We start from the raw sequence: 6,000 nt of genomic DNA on the forward strand, positions 1-6,000 counted from the left end.
GTGAATCTACAACACAGGACTACTTGCATGCCAAACGGCAGAAGCAGCATGCGACAGAGCTAAGCGATCCCACAACCAACAGATCAGATCAAAGCTCTGCAGTCCTGCCACATCCAATGGTGAATGGTGGTGGGCAAGTAAACAACTAACAGGAAGAGCAGGTTCAACAAATATCCCCATCCTCAGTGATGGGGGAGCCCAACACATCAGTACAAAAAACAAGGTTGAAACACTTGCCACCATCTTCAGCCAGAAGTACCAGGTGGACAATCCATCTCAACCTCTTCCTGAGGTCCCCAGCATCACAGATGCCAGTCTTCAGCCAATTCGATACACTACATGTGATATCAAGAAATGGCTGAAGGCACTGGATACTGCAAAGGCTTTGGGCCCTGACAATTTTCCAGCAATTGTACTGAAGACTAGTGCTCCAAAATAGTTGTGCCCCTAGCCAAGCTGTCCCAGTTCAGCTGAAACACTGGCATATCCCTGGCAATGTGGGAAAACAGGAAAAAAAAACAGGACAAATCCAACCTGGCCAATTAGCATTCCATCAGTCTATTCTTGATCATCAGCAAAGTGATGGAAGGTGATGTCGATTGGCACTTACTCAGCAGCAACCTACTCACTGATGCTTAGTTTGGGTTCCGCCAGGGTCACCTAGCTCCTGACCTCATTACAGCCTTGGTCCAAACATGGAGAGGTGAGGTGAGAGTGCCTGCTCTTGGCATCAAGGCAGCATTTGACTGAGTGTGGCATTAAGGAACCCTAACAAAACTGGAGTCATTGGGAATAAGAGGGAAAAGCATCCCACTGGTTGGAGTCATACCTATCTCAAAGTAAGATGGTTGTGGTTGGTGGAGGTCAATCTCAGCCCTGCATCACTGCAGGAGTTCCTCAGGGTAGTGTCCTAGGCCCAGCCATCTTCAGCTGCTTGATCAATGACCTTCCCTCTATTATAAGATCAGAGCTGGGGATGTTCACTGATGATTATGCAATGTTCAGCACCATTCATGCCTTTTGGGATACTGATGCAGTCAGTGTCCATACACACCAAGACTTGGGCAAGTAGCATTCGGGCTACACAAGTGCCAGGCAATGACCATCTCCAACAAGAGAGAATTTAACAATCTCCCCTTGACATTCAATGGCACTACCATAGCTGAATCCCCCTTTATCAACATCCTGGGTGTTACCATTGACCAGAAGCTGAACTGGACCAGCCATATGAATACCAAGGCTACAACAGGAGGTCAGAGGCTGGGAATTCTGCAGAGGGTAACCTTCTCCTGACTCCCCAAAGCCTTTCCACCATCTACAAGGCAAACGTCAGGAGTGTGATGGAATACTCTCCACTTTCCTGGATGAGTGCAGCTCCAACAGCACTTAAGAAACTTGACACCATCCAGAACAAAGCAGCCCGCTTGATTGGTGCCCTATCCACACAAATACATAGTGGCAGCCATGTGTACCATCTACAAAATGCACTGGAACAACTCACCAAGACTCCTTTGACAGCACATTCCAAATCTGCAACCTCTGCCATCTCGAAGGACAAGGTTAGCTCAATGTATTGGAACACCACCACCTGCAAGTTCCCTTCAAACCACACGTCATCCTGACTTGGAATCATATCATCATTCCTTCATTACTGTTGGTCAAAATCCTGAACTCCCTTCCTAACAGCACTGTGGGTGTATATACAGCACGTGGACTGTAGCGGCTCAAGAAGTTGGCTCACCAGCACCTTCTGAAGGGCAATTAGGGAGGGGCAATAAATGCTGGCCTAGTCAGTGACGCCCATACCCCATGAAAGAATAAAAAATTCCATTAACAAAAATTGTCAAATTTCAGAAAGCTGTGAGTAAATGAAGTTTGAAACAAAGCTAAAGTTGAAGAGGAAGGGTTATGATGGGTTTAGGTATAATAAAAGTAAGAATATGAGAAAATAAGGAATGAGATCCAGGAAGGGATAAGGAAAACAAGGAGGTAGCATGAGGATAGAATTTCAAAAGAGATTCTTAAAAACAGTGAACATATAGTACAAATATATCAGTAAAGAAAATCTGTTCCATGTAACTAGGGACATTCAGAGGGAAGGATATTGAGTTAAAACTACAGAAGTTAGTTAAGATAAAAGAAGGCATGACTGGAAACTTCCAAAGATCCTTAGGGAAATAGGGAAAGAAATACAGAGATTCCTTAAATTCCTAGGAATTAGATTTCATGATTCTATCATTCTATTCAATGGACTGGAGGACTAGACAGTAATCAATGTAATGGCTATTTTCAGAGACAAAGGTAGCCAAGGTCATTAGAGGCCAGTTGGTTTAATATCTGTGGTAGGAAAAAATTCTGCAATCATGATTTTAAGATGAAATTATTAAATATTCAACTGAATAGAAAATAATTTGAAGCAGCTAATAAGATTTCAGAAAGGGAGATTATGCTTGTCGAACTTATAAGAGTTATTTGAGGCAGTGAAAGTCATGATGGATGGTAGGGGAAATGTAGTGGATTTGGTGTAAATGGATTTCTGGAAAGCCTTTGAGAAGGTACCACATAAAAAATTTACCTTAGAACATCAATGGATAAGAAATTAGAAGAACAATAAGAAATTGAATTTAAAACTGGTAAGAAGGAACAATGCTAAGGGTTGGAGTCAAGAACAGATTGTCAGTGGTTGGAAATGGGTCTATTTCATAGGGTTCAGTTCTGTTTTGTTCACTGCATACATTAAATGATTTGGTTATAGAGCTAGTAGCTGTATCCAAATTTGCAGATGTTACTGAATAGGAGGCATCGTTAGTAATTCTGAGGACCGAACAAAGTTGTAAGGACAGACTCATAATATGTTGAACAGGTAAAAAGAACGACGGATAGAATTTAATTGTCAGTTGGTATATTCTGATGCTCTTTATGATGGAAAACTGGGTGATGTGGAAGAAGAGGGAATTGGGGGCTCAGGTTCACAAGACATTAAAAGCAGTACCTCGAGTGGATAAGGGCATAAAAAGTATAATGGAAAACTGAATTGTATGGCAAGGGATATAGAACATAAAAGACAAGAAGTAATTATCAATCCACATAAAATCTTTGGAAGACCATAAAGGAAATAGCAAATGCCGTTTTGGACCCCAGACAACAGTAATGATGTTGGGACAACAGGTGGTACAATGCAGATTCACTAGGATGCTGCCTAGTATGAGCAAATACAAAGAAACATTTGGAAAAATTGTGGCTGTTCTCATGAGAACAGTGGTTATGGGAGAATTTGATAAAGATGCCTAAAATTATGAAAAATTGATCAGAAGAGACAGAAAGAAACTGTTTCCTGTGAATGAGTAGTGTAGAGCAAAGGGACATAGATATCAGGTTAAATATGTTATTTTAGTTCAGATCAGGAGAAACATTTTCTTTTACATACAGGGTTGTGAGGCAATGGAACGTACTTAATGGTTCAGGTAGAGACTATTTCAACAATTAAGAATAAGTTAGATAGATGATTAAAGGAAAGGAGAATACAAGGACCTAGGAACAGGGTGACCAAATCGGCTTAGAACTATTGATCATGTGGAGGATAAATGGCTGCATTTGCTGTCAACGCTGTGCATGCGCAGTTGTATGCTGATGACAGGCCTGGGTTAACAGCTGCCATATTTATAGGGGCCAATGTGCAGCAAGGTGCATGCATGGTCATCACTGGCAGCAGGAAGGCAGAATGTGGTGAATTTCTATCCTGGACTGACAGTGATGGATTTTGGAAACTCCTTTTACTCCGTTAGAAGAGAAAGATTTGCAGATGACAAACTAGAATCTTTTCCTCGTGGGATGTTTTACTGCAGTCATGTTGGTCAGTGTTTCTAAACTTGGCCTCACTCTCCAAGTAATGCAAGTGGATTGTAGGTTGCCTCATCTATATTGCCTCATCGAACACTCACAGAAACCTACAATCCACTTACATGACTGGGATAGTGAGACAGAGTTTAGAAACACTCTCAAACATGACTGCAGTAAAATATTCCACAAGGAAAGGATTTTAGCGTCCTGTCTGCAAATCCTTCCCTCCCCCTTCTGTCACTCGAGTTCTAGGCTGGAGGCTCCAGCAGCGACTTCATTGGATTTCCGCGTATGTGCGGACCAGTGCTTATGTGCAAATGGGCATCAGTGGTCGTCTTGCGTGGCCATATTGCATTGGCAGGAGACAGAGTGAGGAGAAACACAAACACCGACTGCTTGTTGTAATTTCTAGGTAAATCTATATGGTGAGGATGCCGGGTAATTTCCTCACATTTTTCATTTCCAAATCTCAGTTGTGTTGCTGTGGCAAAGCACCAAGAAGAAGTCAAAGTAGAAGGTGGTGGGAGGGAAGGAGAGTGTGTGGGGATGGGGGCAGTGTAAAGCAACGAAGAAGTGATGGAGACGGTCACCAACAGGCTGCTATCAATGCTTGTGAACAGTCAGTTGAAGAATGGTATGGTTGGGGATGTTGGAGCAGCTCACCTATCCTTCCTTTAGACCACAGGAGGAGCATGTTCTAGTGAGACCACAAGGGAATAAAGAGGATGATATGCCTTTAAAAAATAAAGAAAAATTAAACTTTTTTTCATGCAAAGCGAAAGATAGAGAAAGAAAATATTTTTCAGTCTCCTACACTTTTTTAAACCTGCCTCCTGTCCTCATGGAATATTCATGAATTGAAAGGCTCTATCAGCCCAGAAAGCACAAGTTTTATCCAAGTTGAACAGAGGCTACAGTCAGGCTTGGAAACACCACAAAGCACCAGGCAGCTCCACTGAAGATTACAGCCTATACCAGACTGAACAGAGGCTGTTGCCTTCGTATAATGCAGCTCCTGCTGAATTTGTAGCAGTCACTGCACAGATTGTAAAAGCTCAACTGAAGCTGCATCAAAAGAAATTGCTCTCATTTACTAATGCTAACAAACCAATTATGCAACAATCAATGGTGATGAGTTGATGTACTCTTTGAGGCCGTCTGAGGTTTTACACAGGCCTTGTAACCAATGATTATTCTGCAATGGCAATAAGCAGTTAAACAATCATAATTAATGATAAGCGTAGAGGACAAACCCCTCACTCAAGAGTGCTTTCTTCATCTTTGACTGGGCACTCACCTGTTCTGTTGAAGAGTCATACGGACTCGAAACGTTAACTGTGTTCCTCTCCGCAGGTGCTGCCAGATATGCTGAGTTTTTCCAGGTATTTTTATCTTTGTTTTGGATTTCCAGCATCTGCAGTTTTTTGCTTTTAACTCACTTGAAGGACCTGAATTTGATTTTGAACTGTACTTGTAAACTGATTCGCGTTCTGCTAGCTCTATGCTAGAGAAAAAGTGGAGTGAAATGTTGGCAAAAAAAGGCCTACTGTATAAAGACAGAAAAGACGCTGCTAGAGAATCAAGAAACCATACAAATGGTAGCTGCGGACAAACTCAATATGTCACCCTTCTGCTGGGAGGGAATGTGTGGCAGTGACAGTTTCCAGGAAGGGAATGAAGTTTAGCAACCTATTTATGATACTGACCTGTTTACAGTCAGCACTGCTCTTGGTGTATTAATTTTCACAGCTCTTACATTGCAGGACAGATTCTGCAACTCAGAATCACTGGAGGACATTTGGGCCCACCGCGTCTGCACCCGCTCTCTCAATGACCAATTTACCGAGTGCCATTCCCCCGCCTTCTCTCCATAACACTGCACATTCTTCCTGTTCAGAAACAGTCTTAATTCCGTTTTGAATGCTTCGATTGAGCCTGTCTCCACCACACTTTCATGCGGTGCATTGCAGACAACTATTCGCTGTGTGAATGGTTTTCGTGTTGCTTTTGCTTCTTTTGTCAATTTGTCTCTCTCCCTTCCCACTAGCTATCTCTCTCTGTCCCGACCCACTGTCAGTCTGTCTGTCTCTCTCCCTTCCCACTATCTATCTCTCTCTTTTTTCCCACTGTCTGTCTCTCTCCCTTCCCACTGTCTGTCTC

The sequence above is a fragment of the Cetorhinus maximus genome, chromosome 22 (assembly GCF_964194155.1).
Source record: "Cetorhinus maximus chromosome 22, sCetMax3.hap1.1, whole genome shotgun sequence".
Classification (NCBI taxonomy): domain Eukaryota; kingdom Metazoa; phylum Chordata; class Chondrichthyes; order Lamniformes; family Cetorhinidae; genus Cetorhinus; species Cetorhinus maximus.